We start from the raw sequence: 23,349 nt of genomic DNA, 5'->3' as shown, positions 1-23,349 counted from the left end.
TCTGGAAAATGATCAGACCTGAGGTGGTGGTAGTTAGTTCTGAATTTATGTCCAGTCAGTCAAATATAGGAGGGCCTGGAGGCTCCATCTAAAGTGAGAATGGTCTCAGGGGCACCTGAGTGGCATCTGCCTTTGGCTCAGGTCCTGGGGCTCAGGTCCCCATGATTCTGGGGTCCTGGGATCCAGCCCCACGTTGCTGGGCTCCCTGCTCCTCAGAGTCTGCTTCTCTCTCTGCTTGCTGCTCCCCTTGCACATTGTGCTCCCTCTCTTTCTGATAAATAAATAAATAAATAAATAAATAAATAAATAAATAATAAATAATATTTTTAAAAAGTAATAAAGTGAGGTCGGTCTCGTGGAAGACTAAGCCCTTAACTTGTGGCATCTGCAGTAACCCCAAGTAGCTGGCATCAGATGCGTATTGCAGTGAAGTCCAGTCTGGGTTGACACAGAACAATGACACAATGAAACTCAGCTCATTTCTTCTTCAAGCTCCCTCACATCTCTGTAGTGGGGATGCGGCTATTGCCATGGGGAGGGATGCCCATTTGTTCTGTGCTGCACGGGGTAGAACAATTGGAAGCTGAAAAAAATCAGGGTAAGAGTCCTGCTCCCTATAGGTCGCCACTGCTCACAAATCATCAGACAATTCTTTGAGAGCCTCTCTCTTGCCGATTTTCTCACCAACCAGCAGGGGGTTCTCTGAGTCCGCTGGGTGGACTACCTGCCACAATTCCCCAGAGCACTCAGGGAAAACATGTCCTGGGGACCCAGTGGAGAATTGCTAAATCTTAATGGGGGTGAAGGAGATGAAAAGAAGTTAACTTTTTAAAAAGCTCTTTCATACTCTTATATACACCAAAGTTTGGAATCCTCTCTGTGTGCTGGATTTCAATAAGGCTGCAGGGTAAAAATGGTCCCCTTGCTGCTTCTGTTAGATACCGAGCCCTAAACCACATAGTACCCTTTTTCCCCAGCTCCTCTCCCTTTGGTCTGGATCTTGGTTTTTAAATTAGAAATATTAGCATGAAGGAAATGTTTTTTAAGAAAGATTTTATTTGTTTTTTCATGAGAGACACAGAGAAGCAGAGATATAGGCAGAGGGAGAAGCAGGATCCCCCTGGGAATCCCTGGACCCCGGTATCATGACCTGAGCTAAAGGCAGATGCTCAACTGCTCAGTCACCCAGACGTCCCAAGGAAACGTAACTTCAGTTGTCCAAAATAACGACATGTTGATGCGATTAGAGGATTGTGTACCATTAAAGGGTAACCTATATTCAGTGAAGTTTGTGGTTCCAGTGGAGTCTGGCATAGGTGTATCCAGTTGTAAGGACCTTTGCATGTGCAGGCTTGGGGTGAGGGGCCTGGAGGATAATAATTTAGGATGCAAGCTCAAGGAAACACAAGAAATGTACTTCAAGAAAGGTAAGTTGGGGGCAGCCCGGGTGGCTCAGCGGTTTAGTGCCGCCTTCCACGCAGGATGTGATCCTGGAGATCCAGGATCGAGTGCCACGTGGGGCTCCCTGCGTGGAGCCTGCTTCTCCCTCCGCCTGTGTCTCTACCTCTCTCTCTCTCTGTCTCAAATAAATAAATCTTTAAAAAAAAAAAAAGAAAAGAAAGAAAGAAAGAAAGAAAGAAAGAAAGAAAGAAAGAAAGAAAAGAGAAAGAGAAAGAGAAAGAGAAAGAAAGAAAGAAAGAAAGAAAGAAAGAAAGAAAGAAAGAAAGAAAGAAAGAAAGGAAAGTCATGAGAGAGTACATGCATATTTGCATGGCTTTGGCATATAACTTAGCTCTTCTGTGAATTTCAAATGCAGGGACAGGGTGATGTAGGAATGAAGTAATTATGGTTGACTTCTGAACAATGTGGGGTCTAGAGTCACTGACAGCTGCAAATCCACATATAGCTTTGACCCCCTAAAAACAAACTACTAATAGCCTACTGTTGACCGGGAAGTCTTTCTGATAACATAAACAGTTGATTAACATGTATTTCACATATCTTATGTATTATATACTATATTCCTACAATAAAGTAAGCCAGAGGAAAGAATATATTATCAACAACATCATAAGGAATAAAAAAATATATTTACATGCCTGTCCTGTATCTACCGAAAAAAATTCCTAGGTAAGTTAAAGTGTGCAGGTCCTTTTTTTTTTTTCCTTTTTAAAAATTTATTCATGAGAGACCCATAGAGAGAAGCAGAGACATAGGCAGAGGGAGAAGAACCTGGGATCACGACTTGAGCTAAAGGCAGATGCTCACCCACTGAGCCACCCAGGCGCCCCAGATGTGTGCAGTTCAAACCTATGTTGTTCAGGGGTCAACTGTATTTATTTATAAAAAATATCTTAAGGCTGCAAAATTGATTTGCAGAGAGTTAATGGGCTCTTAATCCAAAGATACTGGGAGAGGGTCATCAGAAAAGGGAAGAGATAGGAAGTAAGAGGCTGGAGGAACAGAACAAATGAAAAGGAACATAATTCAGGTTTTGGCAATTTCACAAACGTGTCTGGGCTAGCTTGTATGTGAGGCATAGAAGGAGTTAACTCCATGACATGGCGAAGATGGATGAAAGGAAACAGATCTAAGAGAGAAAATGAGGAAAAGCACTACTGAAGCAAAATCTTATGGGCAGTTGGCCCTGCAAGCTGCTCAGTAAAGAGAGAAGGGTCAGCAGTTGAGCTGACTGTCTGGGTCAGGGGCTAGGGGTGCATCTCAGAGACTCAACTCCACAACATGCTTAAGGAGAGAAATAAGTGGCCAAAAAGGGTCTCTATATTTGATTTCATAAAAGCACTCATTTTGTCAAGGTCTTCTTTCAGTTTAATGTGTAGATAGAGATGGGATCTAAAACAGAGGTCATTTGTAGTTTTTTTTTTCTTTTTTTAAGATTTTATTTATTTATTCATGAGAGACACAGAGAGGAGAGAGAGAGAGGCAGAGACACAGGCAGAGGGAGAAGCAGGCTCCATGCAGGGAGCCTGACATGGGACTTGATCCTGGGTCTCCAACATCACACCCTGGCCTGAAGGCAGCGCTAAACTGCTGAGCCACCCAGGCTGCCCCCCTTTTTAGTTTTTATAAAAATTTAAATTGAGTGAGATCATTAGGACTCCAAAGTCATACAATAGAGTACATATGTGGTATGTGTACTCCCCATCCTGTTTCACAGCATTGTCCTTATAGCCTATGTACCATTTTTATAGAATTAAACCATATCTAGTATTCTTCATGTATTGCTGGTGGGAGAGCCCCTGAGTAGAGAATGTGATGCGAATTCTCTGGATGACCTGACTATCTTCTAAGGGTTTCTGGTATAGTGGCCGAACACAGCTCAACACCAGTCAACTTCACAAATACTTTAGTAATTAGAGAGGATGAGTGAGGATTTTGGTGTGGGAGTAGAAGAAGTAGAGACATACAGCTGTCTCCCAACAATTAAAAAATGATGCTTAGTATATTGTATAGATATATTTGAGAAGGACATGCTAAGTAAGGTTAAACCAAATTATTAAAGAAGAGAAAACGTAGATCCAACACTGATCTTTTTTTATGAAGTTAACATGTATATCTGTCCTCTTATTCCTAATTACCCATGCTATTGGGGGTGACACACTTATGTTGATACCAGTTTTACCCAGTTTTCTGTTGCCAATATCACCACACTGTATTAACTCATAATTACACATGCCACTGTCTTCTACTTAGGGTATAAGAAAAATACCAATGTGGTGGAAAGAGAATGAGCTAAGAATAATAAATTAAGTCCCAAATTACAGTAGGAGATGTGCCATAGTCTTGAAACCAAAACATGATCAAGGCAATATGAAAAAGGAACATTTCTAGCCAAATCTCATTCCATGAACAAGAATGTAAAAATCCTAAAGAAAATGGGGTCAGGTTGCATTTATCCCAAGAACACAAGATCATTTAACATTCAAAAGACAATTGTTATGAATACAATATAATGTAAGATCTATAATAGTAGTAGTAAAATATCAGATAAGAACAGAAAAATCAAAGGACCATCAATAGACACAATGTATTGGATAAAGCCAACCTCTGTTGCAGGGCAATGAAATACAAGCATCCTTGCAAGTGTACCAGGTGCTGTTGGTGTCTATGTGCTTTGGCCTCACTTCAGTACACACAGGGCAGGCTTCTACTGGCAGTATCTGCCTAAGAATTTGTTCTTGTCTTGTGGCCCATAAAGCAGGCCAGACTGCCAGAGAATTCACCTCCTACTCCTTCCCTGGCAGCCTTCAAAGAACTCCCAGCTTTCTCCTCTCCCAGTGTGAGCAACTCTAAGGAATGGGTTTTGTTCTGACTCCTAGTAGTGGGGCTTTCTAAAGCACCTTTTATTGATTTCCTTCTTCTAATTCAGTAAGCACTCACCTTATAGGGTGTCCAAAGATCATCTAATAAGCTATTGCATTCAAATCATTGTTTCAGAATCTGTTTCTGGGGAAAACAAATTAAGATAGTAAGATGGGGCTGGTAGAAGACTTCTTTAACTTGATATAGGACATTTTGAAAAAAATTACAGTACACACACTATTCAATGGCGTCATGTTGAACTTATTCACTGTACTATCCAAAACAAGTCAAGTGCATCCACTATTATGATTTCAGCTTAGCATCATATTAGAGGTCCTTCTTAAGTGTAATAAGGCAAAAGAAATAGTAAAAGGTGTAAGAATTGTAATAATTTGAAAGGATGAAAAGCTGTCATTATTTGCCATGGTTATTTATGGTTGTGGAAAAAAGCAAATTATGATTTGCTAAAAGAATTCAGCAAGGCACCTGGATGTAAAATCAATATACATTTTTAAAAATCCATTATAAATGCAGAACTCGGGAGAGAAAAACAAGGCCACAATGATGGCCTTACAGGCTATGTCAAAGGGACACAGTCAACTGAAAGAGCTCCCAATGGCCAAAGATGGAACAATTTTAGCAACAGTATAAATAAAGTAATATCAGGTTATAACAGAGTAGAAATTAAATATTCATGACTTCATGCTGATATAAATAAATTATTTAATAAATAAATAAATGAGAGAGAAGTGACAGTCTCCAAATAATTCATGCAGATATTAGATCCTCATGAAGGTGGAACGTGAGTCTCCACTCCTTAAGCTTGGCCTGGGCATAGTGAGTTCCTTCTGAAGCATACAGTATGGAAGGGGGTACAAAAGAATAATTTTACAGTAGTGAAATCTGATAAACACTACCTCAGCCAGATTATCAAGGGCAACTTCCATGCTATGCACTCTTAATAAAATGGAATAAAAATGGCACTTCTATGGTTTTCCTCCCCAAAACCCATAATCTGAGAAAAACATCAGACAAATCCCAATAGAGGGTTCTATAAAACATGTGACCAGTACTCTTCAAAATTGTTAAGGTCATCAAATTAAGGCAACTTAGAGACTGTCAGAGCCAGTGGGAGCCTGAGACATCGTTACTAAATGTAAGGTGGTGTCTTAGTGAAACCCTGGAACAGATAAAGGATATGAGGCTAAAACTAAGGAAGTTTGAGTAAAAATGTACATAACAATGGATCAATATTGGTTCATTACTACAAATGCATTATATAAATAAGAAATTAATAATAGAGGAAACCGCGTACAAGACTTACAGGAACTCTATCATTTTCCCTTTTTTTTTGGTAAATCTAAAACTGCTCTAAAATATAAAGTTTATTAAAAAAGTATAAAGAGATTAGTTGCAATTGATGCTCAAAAAATTTATAAAAGGTAAATATTAAAACATAACTTTTATATTGGCTTCAAATAAAAAGAAAGTGAAGTACCAAGAAATTAATCAAGCAATGCATGTATAAAATTTTTACGGAGAAAATTATATTGAAGAAAATGTTTTCAAGGACTTAAATGAATAGAAAACCATACTGCAGGCATAGTCTACAAATTAATAAGAAAAAGGCAATATCCTAAGGATGTAAATTCTCACCAAACTGCTTTAAAAGTGATGAGATTCAATTCTAGCCAAAAACATCATCAGACTGGGGGTTGAGGGGAATTTGACAAGCTGATTTTAAAAGTTATGGAGAAGATCAAAGGTGTAAGAATAGTAAGACATTGCTCAAGAAGACCAAAGTAATTGAATTTGCCTTACCAGATATCAAATATTACTATAAACTATAAAAAAATTAAGGCAGTATCATACTATCACAGGAATGAATGACCTGGAAAAGCAGGCTAGAGAGCCCCTAAACATATCTACATGTATATGGAGACCACAGAATTTGCATTGCAGAACTATGAGAAAAAAAAAAAAAGGATTGAAAATAGGTCTGAAACAGCTGGTTATCTACACAGAAAAATATGAATTAATTGGACTTCTACATAACACCGTAAGCAAAAACTAACTCTAGCTGGATTAAATACAAAAATGTAAAAGGAAAAACTGTAAAACCTTGGGCAAAATCTTTTCATTACTTTGGATTAAGGAGGATTGCCTTTGCAGGTAAAGCATAAAGGCAGAGACTGACAAGTACGCAAATGTTAAAATTCAGAACTTATGTTCATCAAAAGTCCACATAAATAAGTGAGATCACTATGTAAGTTGGAAGAAGTTATTTGCAATAGATTAAATGACAGTACCTAATCTCCAGAATGTATAAAAGGGCCTAGAAATAGATAAGAAAAAGGCAAATTACCCAATAGAAAAAGTGGGCAAAAATTAAAAAAAAAAAAAAAGAGTAGGTACTTCACAAAAGAGGAATTGCCAACAAAACTACATAAAAAGGTGCTCACCCTTATTAGTAATAAGGGAAATTAAAATTAAAACTACAAAACGAGAGCATTTTAAACCAATCAGTAGTAAAAATCTAAAGTGTAACAATATCAAATATTGGTGAGGGGAAGCTGCACAATTGTACAACATTAGAACTTGCTCCATCTTCTTTGGAAAACAATATGGTATTAGCTAACAAACCAAAAAATGTGGAAATCTTATGACTGACACTCAGATACACTCTGTGAGATGTGTATCACAGGTTCTTGTCAGCACTCTGAAATAACAGAAGACACACACATAGGCACAAATAGTCATCAAAAGTAGAATAGAAAAACAAATCATGACAAGGTTTTATAACGGAATATTCTGCAACAGCAGAAAGAAATTAGATACGGCTTTATTCAATGCCATGGATGAATCTCAGGAAAAATGTCAAGTAAGACAAAAACACATATAGGTTGATTAAATTGACTTAAAGTTCAAAAGCACACACTCCTAAATAATGTGTTCTCTAGGAATATGAACAAATCTGAAAATCTTCAAAACACCCTCAGAAATAGAAAGGGGATGAGATGTGGAAGCATTCAAGGAAATTTAAAAATCTAATCTAATCTAAAAGGTAATATTTTATTTATGAACTGGGGACATGGGTATTTGGGTGCTACTTATATGGTTGTTCTGTATTCCTCACAGATACTTCTAAACTGTTCTTTTGTATCTGAATACTTCTAAAAAATTTTAAAGAGAAATTTGAACGTGGATGGAGCAGCTCGAACAATGTGGTTCAAATGTCCTTGGACTCTAGTTCCCACTGTTTCATTCACCAGCTGAAACTCAGAGCAATTCACTTAGCCTTACTAAGTAAGCCCCAATCACTCATCCTTAACTACAGCAGTAATAAACATAACCTCTTAAATGCAGAATTTTGGTGGAAAAAGCATAAAATCAGGATATAAAATCACCTTTTGTAGTTCCTACCTGCTAGAAATTTAGTAGATCTTAGGTTGTCACATTTGTTCATTCTTTCATTCATTCATTTTTCACTCATTCAAGTAGTAAAGAATGAAAATCCAGTTAATCAGTGAGCCATGGTAATCTAGATTAGAAAGATAGACTGCCATCTTCCCCTCAGGTAATTTGTGTATTTTACTTCATGTTGTCTGGAAACGATACTTCTTTTTAAAAAAATAATAATAATAATTAATTAATTAACACACACACAGGGAGAGAGAGAGAGAGAGAGAGAGAGAGAGAGAGAGCGCGCACAGCAGGGGGAACAGTAGGCAGAGACAGAGGGAGAAGCAGGCTCCCCCCAGAGCAGAGAGACTGATGCAGCGCTTGATCCTGGGACTCTGAGATCATGATGTGAGATGAGCTGAAGACACACTCTTTTTTTTTTTTTTAATTCTTTATTTATTTATGATAGTCACACAGAGAGAGAGAGAGAGAGAGAGAGAGGCAGAGACATAGGCAGAGGGAGAAGCAGGCTCCATACACTGGGAGCCCGACGTGGGATTCGATCCCGGGTCTCCAGGATCGCGCCCTGGGCCAAAGGCAGGCGCCAAACCGCTGCGCCACCCAGGGATCCCTGAAGACACACTCTTAACCGACTGAGCTCTCAGGCACCTCTGAGGACAATCCTTCTAATACTTCTGTCTCATTAACAAACTTTAGTAGGAATGTAAGGTCAAGGACTAGGAAGAGAGATTTGACCCCTTGTCATTTTTGGTAAAACTAAAGCTACACCTCAAACAAAATTGAAAACACTGATGGTCTATAATCATGCACACTTGGGCCCTCTCTCCACCTCATTCTGTGCTGAAATATAATACAGGGCAAATAATTTAAAAATCTCTTGGCTTCATTTCTTCAGATATAGGATGGGGATAGTGTTTCTCTCATTGACAGGTTTGTGCTGAGGGATGGAGATAGTATGTGCACAGTGCCTAGTAGAGTACCTAACACATAGTAGGAGTGCAGCTGAGGGAAGTGGCTAGTGGTTCTTCTTATAGTTAGTAGATTTTTAAAAAAGATTTATTTATTTATTTGAGAGAGAGCGCAAGAGAGAGGTGGGGGAAGTGCAGATAGAAAAGAAGAGAGAGGGATACCTGTGTGGCTCAGTGGTTGAGCACGCTTCAGCCCAGGGATCCTGGAGTCCTGGGATCAAGTCCCACATTGGGCTCCTGCAGGGAGCCTGCTTCTCTCTCTGCCTATGTTCCTGCCTCTCTGTGTCTCTCGTGAATAAATAAATAAAACCCTAAAAAAAAAAAAAAAAAAGAAGAAGAAGAAAAGGAGGGAGAATCTTAAGCAGACTCCACACTGAGCACAGAGTCCAACTTGTAGCTCCATCCCACAACCCTGAGTTCATGACCTAAACCGAAACCAAGAGTCAGATGCTTAACTGACTGAGCCATGAAGGTGCTCCCAGTTAGTAGATTTTTAAATAACTTATAAACATTTCATATTCTATCTTCCATAGAGTATCTTGTATAGTCTGTCATGTATGTAGATTTTAAATGATTGTGTAGAAGCACGGTAGAAGGCAGTGGAGTGGTTAGAGGGCCTAAGTTTAGATTCTGACTCTACCAATTGCAAACCATATAACTTTGAAGGAAGATCCTTAAATTCTGTGCTTCCTCATCAGTCAACTAGAAATAAATAAAAGATATAATTCATATAAACTGTGTAGTACTTATTTGCATAGTTCAATAAATTTAGTTATATTATTATTAATAATATTATCGTTATTTGATTGCCCTTGAGAACTTCCCCTTCTGTGAAACTCCAAAAAAAAAACACTACTAGGTATTGGTTTTATTATCATTTTAATTAAAGTGAATTCATGAATTCATGATCCTTTCTAGTTTGCTGACTTCCTTTTTTTTTTTTTTTAAGATTTTATTTATTTATTCATGAGAGAGAGGTAGAGACATAGGCAGAGGGAGAAGCAGGTTCCCTGTGGGGAGCCTGATACAAGACTCCATCCCAGGACCCCGGGATCACTCAAAGGTAAACACTCAACGACTGAGCCACCCAACACCCCTAGTTTGCTGACTGCTTTGTCCCCAAAGAAGCCCTTAAAGCAATCACCAAACCAGAATTTCGAAAGCCTCACCTATAAAGACAAGCAAAGAACTTAAGGATCCTTGTTGGGTCCTGCCAGGACTTGATTTTGGTTGGACCATAGGCAAATTTCTTCTCATTACCAATGCTTCAATTCTTACATCAAGATGCAGAAATAATTATTTTGCCTCATTCCTCCTATAGGAATTCTAAAAAGGGACTTTCGTTTTTCTTTTCTCTTAGTTGAGACAAGCTAACAGAGTTCTGAGTGTTTAGGGTCAGATCCAGTCGGTCTGTGGCCACTGAGAGCAACTTGGTAGTAAAAGGAGAAGACTCCAGGTCATCTTAAATAATCTACTTCACAAACAACGTAGGGTAGGGTTATGCTGTTGATCAAATTCTGTGTGAATGCAACCTCACTCCCATACAAGTCGGGTTCTGGGGTAACGATATTTATTTTCCAGAAACTTTCTGCTGAAGCACAACTATCCAATTCAGTTCAAAAACTCGTCTCTTAAACAAAAACAAGAAACAAAAAGCTAACGCCTCCTTAAATCAATTGTAACCAGCAATTCAGGAGTGTGAGGTTTCCAGTCAGACACCTATACCTCTAGCAGAGGCGACAGAGGACTAAGTAGGTCCCATTGCTACTCCCCAGGAGCGAGAGGAGATGTTCTGTTGCCATGACTACGGAGGCCAGAACTCAGCCTGCTTCCCCGAGGGACCAAAGTTCACCAATCTCTCTCCATGTGTGGCTTTTCTTGAGAGCCTGCACAAAGACCAGTGGCCACCATCGCTGCTTCTAAGCATCCATCTATTTCCAGCCTGCACTTTGACAAATAACTTTGTTTTCCTTTCTCCTTTATTATTTTGTTCTTTTTTGTTTTCTTTTCAGTGGTGTAAAGAGTTGAGCTTTTTCCCCCTCTTTTTCTCACACAATTCCTCCTCCGTAGATAACAAAGTCCAGGTCCCTCCCCATTGTAATTATTAGCATATTCCTGGAGGAAATTGCAACAGTCTACATTAAAAGACTCCCTGCAGAAATTTACACAGTAGGTATCCAATTTCTCTTTAAATAAAAGGCACTCAGAACAGTGAGAGGTTTAAAACAAGAGAAGAATCGGGAACAAACAGAGCTTTGAGGAACAGCAGGGGCATTTGCAGTGGTCAAGAGCAGATAGGCTGAATTATTTGGATAATTAGCCTTCGTTAGTAAATTGGAGAAAATTACAATGCCACCACAGACTGGCAGTAGCAAGGATCAGATCTGACCCAGTTCCAAAAGATTTGGCCCTTTATCCTGAATACTGTGTAGTAAAAATAAGACTCTAAACCTGCAGGCTCTCTTCAAAGTGTTTTCAAAACTCAGTAACACCTGCACTTAGTCTGCATGATCCTGGTATCACCATGGTCCTCAGCATCAGAGGAGAGCCTCTAAGGACCTCTCTGCCTATCAGGAAACTTTCAAGATGAAAGCAAGGATATAAGATGCAAATGGAAGAGTTAATTTAAAAAAAAAGATTTGTTTATTTGCAAGAGAAAGAGAGAGCGTGAGCACAGGCAGGGAGAGGGGAAGACAAGCAGACTTACCCGGGAGCACACTGACGGTGGGCTCCAACCCACGACCCTGAGATCATGACCTGAGCCAAAATCAAGAGGCAGATGCTTAACTGACTGAGCCACCCAGGCACCCCTGGAAGAGTTGATTTTAATATTCTTTTCCTCGAGATGATAGAAGATATGAAAGAGATTACTATTTTGTGGTCTAGAAAGCTTATCAGGGAATGTAACTGACTTCAATAGAAAGGAATTTAAACTAAATTTATACGGAAAACAAACAAGCTGCCAAGGTCTTGAAGTAAACCCACTCCTTGATATACATCTGGGAAAATTCATTCCTTATTTTCTCGATTTCTAACATCTGTGGAAAAGCCCCTTGGGAAGGACAATGGAGTGGGTTCCATGAATAGTCCCAAAGAGCTATGCTGATCTGATCATCACGTGGCTACTTCTTCAGGAAGCATACACAGATGGCTGAGTTAGAGAAGATAGTAGAGAAAGGAAATTAATTTGGCTAGCTCTAAGGACTAGCCTGCTTAAACTTTCCAAGAAGCAAATTTATTTTTTCACAGATTAAAAATTTGTCACCTTGCATATGCTGTGCCAGACTTGCCATGTTTCATGCATGCATATATGTGCACATGTGTACACATATATAGGAATGGCATTGGGAAGGAGGAAACAATGGACTTGTCACCATCACCTAGATATTGTCCTCACAACTATCTCAGGGCAAGCTGCTTTGAAATTGTTACTCCCATTTGATTATAAGGAAAATTGTTTAAAGCCTGAGAATTGGGTAAAAAGGTATTAAGCATGTTCTTTCAACGTTAAACGGAGGCACTGTTTAACAGATACACCCAAGGATTATTTATTCTAGGGGAATGTACTTGGTTGGACTCATTGCTTATTACTGAATAAAGATTTAGTAAAATATATATAAACTACAGATTTTGCTCCAGTAGAAATTCAAATACTTTCTGTCAAGTAGAAAAGATAACCCTTAGAAACAGTTGCCGGACACCAGGCAGGTTTGCGTTCAACCTACCATTCTTGTCCTATCATTGTTTCAAGATGCCTGTAAAAATTCAAAGCCTCAAAATGCTTTTTGAATCGGCCTTTACCTTATCACTGGTTTCCTTGTTTATTAATGAGTTGAACTCCTTGAAATGGGTCCATATTATATTTATATGAAAGTCACACTTTTAAGTTTTTGGAAATTATGCTTTGAATTTAAAAAGCCACCAGCCCATCCCACACTGTTCAAAGGAAGGTGAGAACAAATCAGCTGAATTTTTAAATGAATATATTGAGGCTAAAGATACCTTGTGATGATCTAGTTAGGTAGATATTTCTTTTCTCCTTGTAAAAAAAAAAAAATTACACTTTAATTGAATCATTTTCCTGTCTTATACATAAAGGGAAATGTCATGTCCCTGGACTGCTTGCTTATCTCACCCAAAGATACCGACAGAATTACAGTGAAAAAACATCTGGCTTCATTAAAGACGAGATGGAGAGTTGATCTCAGATAAGCAATCTAAGAATGTAAAGCTCTCTGATTCCCATAACAAAGGCAAATTCTAAAAATATAAAATAACCACAGCAATCAAAAGTAAATTGAGGGGAAAAAAAAAGGAAGTCGGTCAATCGTTCTAACTGAAAATTCTGGGTGATATGTGTGCTTTAACCAAGTTTCTTCTGGATACGTTAAAGGACATTAGAAGTATGCCCACCGAGAAGATGTCAAAGGGAATGGAAAGGTGATGTAGCTTTCTTCAAGTCTCTTTTCTGAGGGCAGCTCTGTTTTAACATCCGAGTATTAAGATAAATGGATGAGTCATTTGAAAGGAAGGGCATTCAAGCATGGTTGGCTTGTGACTTCTTATGGTTGTCAGAATCAGGAAATGCTAGGATGCACTTCTGTCTGCAACACAGTGACAGAGAAGAAAGCTAAATATCATAACTAACAATGAATATTTATTCTGTGCAGGATTCACTGGAAGATCTTCATTTAGGACCAAAAATCTAAATAACCATTTTTCTACTTTCTACTGATAGTAAAATAATACCTTGTAAGGGAGTATCTCTCTCTCTCTCTCTTTTTGGAGGGGGGGGATCATAAATAAGTATTTTCCAGTGGTTCTTGCCTTTAGTAGCCCATCAGGATTACGTGTGGAATTTAAAAATGCAACCCCCCATTATGTAAGCCTTACCTCATACTTACAATGCCAGAACCTTCTTATAGAGGGCCTGCCTCAACTTCTCTGTTTTTTAAAAGTTTTTTGGGTAATTCTGACTCACAACTAGGGTGAAAAAATCTCCGAGTTACATGCTAAACTATGAAATGGTCATTTGAGGTATTTTTTTTTTCAATTAAGATAAAACTTATAGATGAGAAACAAATTTATCTTACTGTTTATCACTATATCCCTAATTGGAATACCTTCTTTTTCAGGGGGGAAGTATGGCAACGTGTAAAGTAAAACAATGTGCTTTTAAAAGCATGGGACACATACAGTGGTGAGGCATTTTCCTTCATATTTTCTGAAGATAATGGGTTCCTTGCCTGTGCAGCTGGACTAAGCACTGGGCAAGTCACCTCTGAAGCACTAAGTGGTCATTCAGGGAGAGAGCTTGAGATCCCCTTTGACAGCATGGTCTTCCAGGAGGGCGTGATCATATCTTCATCCCCAGTGTTTAGAAAAGTGCCTGGCATATAAAAGGTGGCTTATTAATGCTGGCCGAATAAATGAACATGTGAATAAGTAGGTGTTTGGTTCAAATGGGTTCTATATACTCTGCTAATTTGAATGCATTGTTATTCTGATTATTTCACTTCGTTGAATTTTCTTTTCTCCAGTCTCAGACCAACATTTCTCACTCAGTGAGGAAGAGAAAGGATAGTGTTTCTCTGGGAAATTAGATACTATTACATCCTTGCACTTCTCCCTTGGTTTGTCCCCACATCCCAAATCTCTTTACCCACTTTCCCTTCTTGTTTTTTTGTTGTTGGTTTTTCTAAGTTTCTATTGATCCTGCAGAGGTGAGCCAAAAATTTGGAAGGAAATTGAGCTAACTCTAAATAAGGAAAAAAAATTGGTAAGTTCCCACTGTAGTGCACCTTATAAAGTCCAAGTGAGCAAGAAAAACACAGGGCTCATAATTAACGACTAGAAGGCTCTAGTAAAAAATCAAGAGAGACTTTGAGATTCTAGACTTCATTAGCAGTTAAAGGAGAAAAAAAAAAATCCCCATGGCCAGCAGGTTAGAAGTTAATTAGGAGGAGTGCTAGGGGACTTGCTGTCTTATGGAGAGGCTTATGAGGTAGTTTCAGGCTCTTTATTGCCACTATAAAAGTCTCCAAGTTAGCAAGCTCCCAGGAAACAGCAAATCCCTGAGGTTGTTCAGAATAGTCAAGCCCTGTGCCTCCAACACTCAGGGGTCCATTGCCCTACCCAGTAACGGGTGCTTTGGGACTTTTTATTCCGTTGTTCTGAAACCAAACTTTTTCTTGGGTTAAAAAGATATGGTTGGCAGGAGCAGCAAACACACTTCAGTTAAAATTCAATTTAGATGCATAAGCAGATAACAGGGAGCAAAGAGAGGACTGAGGACGGAAGACAGCAGAGGTGAGCATTCCTTTCAGTCAAGAAATAGTCTTTGAAGGATGCCAGGACTTCTATACTTGGATGACCTGGTGGTTCTCTAGACTGACACCCGCCAAGTACCATTGCTTCCTTCCCTGAGAACTTTCTCATTTTCAGCCACAGACTACTAAAACAGACGTTCCATTTGAGGTTCTTGGGTGGGCATATGAGATTATCAAAGCAAACTGGGAGACAGACTCCCCCTCCTCCATTGAAATGGAAGATTGTAGTTGTCAGAGAAGAGCTCAGTGTTTGAAATTCCTTACCAGATGTGGATATAGAAAGGGTCAGCAGAAGAGAGGTGTGGGAAAGATGGTATGAGAGATGGCTGATGGTTTATTATTGCCCACTTATCCCTCTCTACTATCTCTAGGGTTAGAAAGGTCCTTCCCCTTCACTTCCATCAGCAGAAAAGGCCTTCATTAAGCCCAGACATCTTCAGAGAGCTTGATAGGAGTCTGTGCAGCGAGTGGTGAACAAACATGTCAAAAACATCCAGAACACCAGTCCTGGTTCTCTACCTATCCTCCATGTCCCACACTAGTGGAAAACAGCAGGGAAGGAGAGAGAGGAGATGCTACTCTTACCTCTCTTTCCTGGCTACATACTTTCTGCCTGAAATAAGCCTTAGGTGGAGGAGGAGGGGAGAACTATCTTTGGATGGGTTGATTATTCTATGGGACTAAACAGCCTAATTTCCAAAACAACCAAAACCTTAGCTTTTAGACTAAGTGACCGTGATTTGAGAATGTGGATGTCAGACTTCATATTTTTAAATTTTTAATTTAAATTCAACTTAGTTAACATATAGTGTATTATTAGCTTCAGGGGTAGAATTTAGGGATTCATCAGTCTTTATATTACTCAGTGCTTATTCCAGCAAGTGCCTTCCTTAATGCCCATCACCCAGTTACCCTATACCCCGCTCCCCTCCCCTCCAGCGACCCTCAGTTTGTTTCCTAGAGTTAAGAGTCTCTTATGGTTTGCCTCACTCTCTGTTTTTATCTTATTTTATCTTTCCTTCCCTTCCCTTATGTTCATCTGTTTTGTTCCTTAAATTCCACATATAGACTTTGTATTTTCTGTGCAAAAACCAAGTTATGTTACTGCACATATTCTCATGGGGGCTGCCCTCCTGATGAAATTCAAATGCATACAGAGGACTAATTAAATTTACTTTGTGATTCTATCCTATGAATAAGGCTTATCCAATGTATATTTCCAAACTCTTGCTATGTCTAAGAATCTGAACTGTCCATGGTAGAGAGTTGGGAGAGGGTGAAATAGGACAAAGATAAATTCAACATAGTCTAAAGTCTAATACAGCATAATTTATACAAGTTTGAGCTACATCCTGCATTTGTACACATTCTATTGTTAAAGTAATCTGAGACCTCCCAGGATTCTTAAGGAATATTACTGTGATTAAAAACTCAGATTTCAACTTGGTCTGGTTCTCATGTAATGTGACTTCCACAAAGTCCCTCACATCCAGAATTCCGGAGAACCCCATTTTTCTTCCCTGCCCCTCTTGGTTGACTTTGGCCCCTCAAGAAACCATGCAAGATTGGCTGCTCAGAGATAGCACTGTCCTCCAGAATGCTAGAGCCCCTGCACCTGGTAATCCTCTGAGTATCTCAATGAGGTTAGAGAGTAAGTGTGTTTGGGGGGACAGGGGAGATGACTTGGGGAAGTAGGTAGACACTGATCAGGAAAGACTTAATACCTTAGCTTTTTCCAATTATATCTTGGAAGGATGACGAAGCCACATTTGCCACAACAGAAGAGTGTGTTGTAGCAGAGAGAGAAAGGATTTCAGCTCTGCCTGAGGGTAGATCGATCCTCTTATATTGAAGCACTCCAAATAAAGGATTGCTTCTCCAAAGCAAAAAGTAGTGGATCTGGAATTCTCAGAGCCCCCATCTAGAATAGAGTATAAGTGACTTTGTGGTGGTCTAGTCCAACCCTTTCTTTTTACCCTAATGGATGAAAAGAAATCAGTGAAATCAGTAAGGTGAAATGTTCAACCCAGGGTCCCCTGACTAGTTGGTGACAGGAGAGGAATTGCACCTTTATCTCTGTAATTCCCAGTATTGTCCTTTCTATGACATTCTACATCTTCTCAACTTTAGAAATCACCGGGAGATAAATTTTAGTCAAAACATTGCTTCCTTGTGGAGCAGATCAGAATTTTAAAATAACAGAGAAAATAAACAGGTTCTTTTAAAGTTAAGAACTAGAAGGCACGTAAACTATATAGCAAGAGAAATAAATTCAGACACATAAATTTGCCTGGACAAGGCAGTTATAAGTAGGATATTCATTATGGAGATTTAAACTGACACAGGTAGTAGCTTTGTGGCTTCAGTAAAGGGAAAATTGATCCAGAAACATACACATGTGCACACACACATATACACACACATATACACACACATATACACATACATATATACACATATGTGTATATATACATATATAGATACATATACACACACACATATATATAAATCTGTATATAATAATTACAGAAAGGGATTTTGGATCACAGTGAGTTAATTTTTTACTTCTTTTGAAGTTCTCAGGATATATATATATATATATATATATATATATATGAAGTGAAAATTAACTCACTGTGATCCAAAATCCCTTTCTGTAATAATGACCTAAGAATTATAGTTATTTTGTGGTTGATTGGCTTATGGACTGCAAAATGTATTGAAATCCTATATCCTTCTAGAAAAACATACCCACCCATGGCAGTATTACCAGGAATCTGTGATAGACACTATTGTCCCACCCACCCCTCAAACATTCATTTTCTAATCTGAGGAATGTGTGAATGTGCTACCTTACATGGAAAAAGGGGCTTTACAGATGTGGTTAAGGTTAAGGACTTCAGTGAAAGGGTGAGTTTAAAAGCAAGGAAAGGGAAAAGAAAAAAAAAAATCTGCCAAAGGGAAAAAAATCTACCTTAGCCTTGGCTTTTGGTGGCAATTAGCTATCAGAACAGATAGCATCTCCCCCTGATAATCCATAACCATAGGCCAATATTTGGTTTCAGAGAAGTCTGAGCACAGAAAACAAATTGCAATGAGTTGGATGTAGAGGGAGAGAACAAAGCAGAAACCATGGAGGTTCACTTCTTCCCTCTGGGCAGCAACCCCGATTCCCGATCCTCTGTCTCTGGTTTAATCTCTGACACATATGGATCTCCATTGTCATCCAAGGTAGTTGTTGTAAAATTTAACAGATCATTGATTAGAATGTTCTCTACACTTTGCAATCTTCCCGGTGATTTCTACCTATTGGTCTTAATTTTGCCTGCTGGAACTAAGGCCACTGAGCATAAGCCCTCTTCCACAGTGAACTCTAAACATTTGGAGGTTGTAATTATGCCGTTCTAAGCAAATATCTCTGATTCTTTGGCTGTATCTTTCTGCTTCGGGAAAACAGAGGCTCAAATAGGCCTCAGTTGGAAATGTGTGAATGGCCTTTAAAAAGGAGAATATGGTTTCTTTAATTAAGTGCTACCTTTGTTTCCTTGCCAAAATAATCGGAAATGTCACTTTTTAGTGTAATCATGGGCTGTATTTCTCAATATGTAAAAGTCCTCAAAAGCAAAATCTGGACGCTTCCTTTCCCTTGCTGTGCAGCGTATCTGGCAGAGTCTGGTGTGTCTGGACCGATAGGTGATTTAGGAGCACATGCAGACTTACTGCAATTCAGGAACCAGAGGCATTTTTCATTTTTGTTTTTCCTGTTATTTATTTTCTTCACCTCAGGTTTTTGAAAACTAGAAACAGATGGCCTAATCCAAGCCCCTCAGAGCAGACGGCGTATCAAACTCCCCTCATTGAGGAATGGGGCTCTCCTGCAGAGCACTGCATCCACAGAATAATTTACTCAAACTCTGCTTCCTAATGAACACTCACAGAACTTTAACCAATTAGCCTTTCCATTGGCCCCATTATTAACAACTGTTGGGAGGATGTGTCCTTGTTTGATTCTTGGGGGTGCAGGCATCACCCAACTGCCAGACACCAGATATCGTTGTGAACAGCAAAGTCCACAGACATATACAGAAGTAAACAGGAAAGATAAAATGGTTAGGCTTGATAAATGGGTGCCTTTGCATCAGGTGTTTGGGGAAAGACTAGAAATGAAGGAAAATCTTAAATGCAAGAACAATGTGTAGTGGGATAAAACTTCTTATATTAAAGCATTCTTGGGGCACCCGGGTAGCTCAGTGCTTGAGCATCTGCCTTTGGCTCATGTTGTGATCCCAGGGTCCTGGGCTTGAGTCCCACATCAGGCTCCCTTCAGGGAGCCTGCTTCTCCCTTTGCCTATGTCTCTGCCTCTATCTCTGTGTCTCTCATGAATAAATAAATAAAATCTTTAAAAAAAAGAAAAAAGCATTCTTGCCTCTGCTGACTACTGCTTCACCTATATGTTCCTAATTGGGCTCTTTTTTAAAAAAAAAAAAAAACTTCCTATCATAACTCAATTCGAACAAAGCTGTTATAACACAAAAAAATAATGGCGAATAAATATACGTCTATTCTTTCCCTTTACATGATGATATTATTACAGAAGATTTTGGTGAATTATAGAAATCAGCTGGGTGATAGGCACGGAGGATGGCACTTGATGGGATGAGAACTGGGTGTTATACTATATGTTGGCAAATCAAAATTCAATAAAAATAAATAAATTAATTAATTAATTTAAATCTTTACCAAAAAAAGAAAAAAGAAATCAGCTTATTAATGGGTGTGGGGAGGGGATTGCCAAAGAAGTTTAAAGGCTCTGCTGCTCCACTATGGAGGTAGCATCCTATTTTTTTTCGATTTAGCAGAGATGATGTCCATGTCCACTCTTTCTTGTAACATAAAATAAGACAGGGAAGTCAATGGTGTATCTAAAACTGGACAGAGATAGATCACAGTTCTACAAATTTTAGACTCTGATTCTTAGATCAAAACTTGGATAAATATCTGTGGGCTGTATCAATAAGAGATTTATGTTCAGCTGTGAATAACAAAAGTCAAAAACAGAACAATAACAAAAAGGGGCTTAAACAAACTGGAAATTTTATTTTTACTGTAAAATCAGGTAGGGATATGCTAGCAAGTATTAGATCAGCAAATTATAATGATTGGGTCTGACGTCCCTGAAATTCTCTTGAACGTCCCTGAAATTCTCTTGAACTCATGGTCCCCTTATGGCTGCACAATGGTTCCTTCAAACCTGTGTCCGCATTCCAGACAAGAATAAAGGAAGGGTGAAGGTCAAAAGGACACCTTACCAGTTGGGGTCTGCCCCTTCCAAGCTTTCTTAGAAGTCACATCTAGTGATTTCTACTTACATTCTTTTTTTTTTTTAATTTTATTTATTTATTCACGAGACACACACACACACACACACACAGAGGCAGAGACACAGGCAGAGGGAGAAACAGGCTCCATGCAGGGAGCCCGACGTGGGACTCGATCCTGGGTCTCCAGGATCACACCCTGGGCTGTAGATGGTGCTAAACCGCTGAGCCACCCGGGCTGCCCTACTTACATTCTTTGAACCAGAACTGTGTCCTTGTCCATGTCTAGCTTCTATGGAGGCTGAGAAACTAATTTTTACAAGTTATGCCCATTAAAAGTCCCTTCCCAGAACTGTAGGTGTGGTAAAAAGATTAAAGAGAAATAAATGCTAGAACTACCAATTCCTGTCTTACTGGTTTTCAGGGCAGATGGCACATTCTAATTCTGAAGACACAGTAACATTTTAATCTGATTATCTGAGTAAGAAGTATTTGTGGATGACATTGAGAATAGGTAGGGGGCTTTTGATAATAAAATAACTTGTCCTCAAAGACTGGATTAAACAATAAAACTATAAATTTTAAATTAAGTCTTAGGGTCAATGCAGCTTCAACCCAATCTTTCACACTGGCTAACCCACATCTATGTTTTTATGCCATGAGAATCAGTATTCAGATTGATGGCCACTTTACTCTCTTACTTTAGAATACTGGATATCTCAGGGGCACCTGAATGGCTCAGTGGTTGCGCACCTGCCTTTGGCTCAGGGCATGATCCCGGGGTCCTGGGATTGAGTCCCGCATCAGGCTCCCCGTGGGGAGCCTGCTTTCCCTCTGCCTGTGTCTCTGCCTCTCTCTGTGTGTCTCTCATGAATAGATAAATAAAATCTTTTTTTAAAAAAGAATACTAAATATTTCAGAATTGAAAATAAAATTTTAAACTCTTAGGATGCTGTACTATCTAATATGTGTCTTCATAATACTTTCAGTATACTATTGAGTAGTTCATATAGTAAGATTTTTCGTGTTTTTGATATGGTATCATAGACTTTAAAAAAAAACATAAAGGTTTCTTCACATCCCTACAAGTCATTGCATAAATGGATTGTGTGGTCCATATTTCCTTCTTAGAGGTAGGTTAAGTGGCGCTGATTCCACATATATCCATCTTCTATTACAGGCAGATGTGTGCATCAGAGAGAATGTAACAGGCCCTGGCACCAAGACAGAGCCATTCACAGTTAGAGTGGTGATTCATGTAATATAAGCCAAGCCATGGTAATAGTTCTAGGATTAAGTCTAAAATATAATTTTTTGGTGATTCCTCCCCAGGAGCAAGGTGAAACATAGGTTTAAGAAAAGAATCTTTTGCCCATATAAAACTAGACCATGCTCAGTTGCATAACAAAAAAGAGGAAGAAGAAGGAGGAAGAGCAGGGAGGCAGTGGGGCAGGAAAAGATGAAGAAAATAAGGAGGAAGAAAGGCTTGCTTTCCTGAGGTGTGTTTGCTTTTCTGGAACTGCTGTGGTGATTTAGTTACCTGCTACAGCTCTAACAGGTGGCAAAACTGACTAGGACTTGGAAACTGACTACTTTCCCATATCCGGTGCCAGAACCCATGCTTCACCATCAGAAACTGGCATAATGTGGGCAGAGGAGACCTTCTATGAACAGCCATAGAAGCCACTCTGATGCCTGACATTGAAGGTGCTGGCCATAACAGGGAACCTGTTCCTGGGGGAGAGACAAGAGGACACTGGAACTGTGGAACTAAAAGACAAGGCTTTGAGATGAGGGGTTTTATGCACCAAGGAGACAGAAGAAAGCTGGAAAAGAGCCACGTTGTCCTAGGACAGGTTATCCGCAAGTAGACCAGAGGAAAGAAGTAGCATGAGAGGGATTGATTAAGAAGTGTTCCTAGGAAAAAAGGGATAGGGGAATGCAGATGGGGGACTAAGAGGAGAAGGAGGCAGAATGAACAAGAATAAGCAAGAACTATCAACCACAGTCTCACAGGGAGCATGGCTCACTTTTGTAGGGGAATTCTGGGGACTTAGGTCACACTTCAGAATTGTCTTGATGAGGCACGTGGGAGCTGGAGGAGCTATTGGGTCATTGACAAAGGGCCGCCTCCTGGGGAGCATGCATTCCCTGGGCCCTTGGGCTCCATAGATGTGCATGTGGGTTTGGACAGCCTAGGGCAGCTCTCCAGCAGAAAGACGGAGATGCCTGCTACCTTTTAGGACCAAAGGGAAAACAGTGAAAATTTCTGTGCACAAAAATGGCAAGGGGCTCTCAGGGGTTCTGGTCAGAGCCTTGACTGCTTCTATTGCACATGCCCACATGGGATTCCCTTTCTTCAGGGTCTGAGACACAAAAGCCTCCTTTCCTTTCTATGTATTGAGTGACTCATTCAGATCTGTGCTTTCTACCCTGTGCAGCTCTGGGGAAAATGATCCATTTCCTAAGTTGAGAAACTAGGTATATTTTCATTTCTCTGCAAATCTTGGTGGACACGGGGGAGGGTCAGGACTCTATCATAGAAGGACTTGGAGAGTCCTTGGATTACTAGTGAAGTCACCACTATTCTCTGTCACTGCAGAGGGGCAGCTATCGAGAGGCAACGCTGGCTCCAGTCAGTAAGGCTCACTCCTATGCCTGCCCGACCCGTTAGTGAGGGACACGCTCTCACAGGACACACAAATCCATACATCTGTTTGTAAAGAAGTGCATTGCTGAGACCAGATTTATATTTCTTCCAGGCAGGTTTTTTTTTTAAAGATTGTATTTATTTGTTTATGAAAGACAGAGAGAGAGGCAGAGACATAGGCAGAGGGAGAAGCTGGCTCCCTGCAGGGAGCCTGATGTGGGACTCGATCCCAAGACCCTGGGATCACGAACTGAGCCAAAGGTAGATGCTCAACCACTGAGCCATCCGGGCATCCTGTTTTGTTTTTCCTCCTTCTAGACCGTTCATTTTCTTGGTT

General features: G+C 39.6%; 1 long non-coding RNA gene across 1 annotated transcript in view; it reads left to right on the top strand.

Moving 5' to 3' along the window:
• Positions 1-23,349, top strand: part of LOC112646667 (uncharacterized) — an 87,735-nt gene that overhangs the window by 887 nt on the left and 63,499 nt on the right. The window lies entirely within an intron of this gene.

This window comes from Canis lupus, chromosome 16 (genome assembly GCF_003254725.2).
Source record: "Canis lupus dingo isolate Sandy chromosome 16, ASM325472v2, whole genome shotgun sequence".
NCBI classification, from domain to species: Eukaryota; Metazoa; Chordata; class Mammalia; order Carnivora; family Canidae; genus Canis; species Canis lupus.
This window is presented reverse-complemented; position numbering and strand designations above follow the sequence as displayed.